Genomic DNA, 282 nt, shown 5'->3' with positions numbered 1-282 from the left:
TGATTTTGGCGGGCCTGCATTCTTTCTTCAAAATAGTTTTCAAGGGCCTGCACTCTTTCTTCAATTTCATTGTGGCGGATGTTTTCTCTCTCCACAAGTTTCCTCACTTTAGTTTGAAGTTTTCTCACTTCATCCTGAGTGCCGTTTAATTTACAACTCAAATGAAGATGATGGCTGGTCTCACACTGGATATGTGATTCAAGCACTTCCCTCTGGACCTGGAATATCAGCATAGATGCGGTTAATAATACATCCTAACGTAACAATCATGTAGGAAAGCTT

Source organism: Porites lutea, chromosome 7, assembly GCF_958299795.1.
Source record: "Porites lutea chromosome 7, jaPorLute2.1, whole genome shotgun sequence".
Classification (NCBI taxonomy): Eukaryota; Metazoa; Cnidaria; class Anthozoa; order Scleractinia; family Poritidae; genus Porites; species Porites lutea.
Note: the sequence above shows the minus strand (reverse complement) of the source record.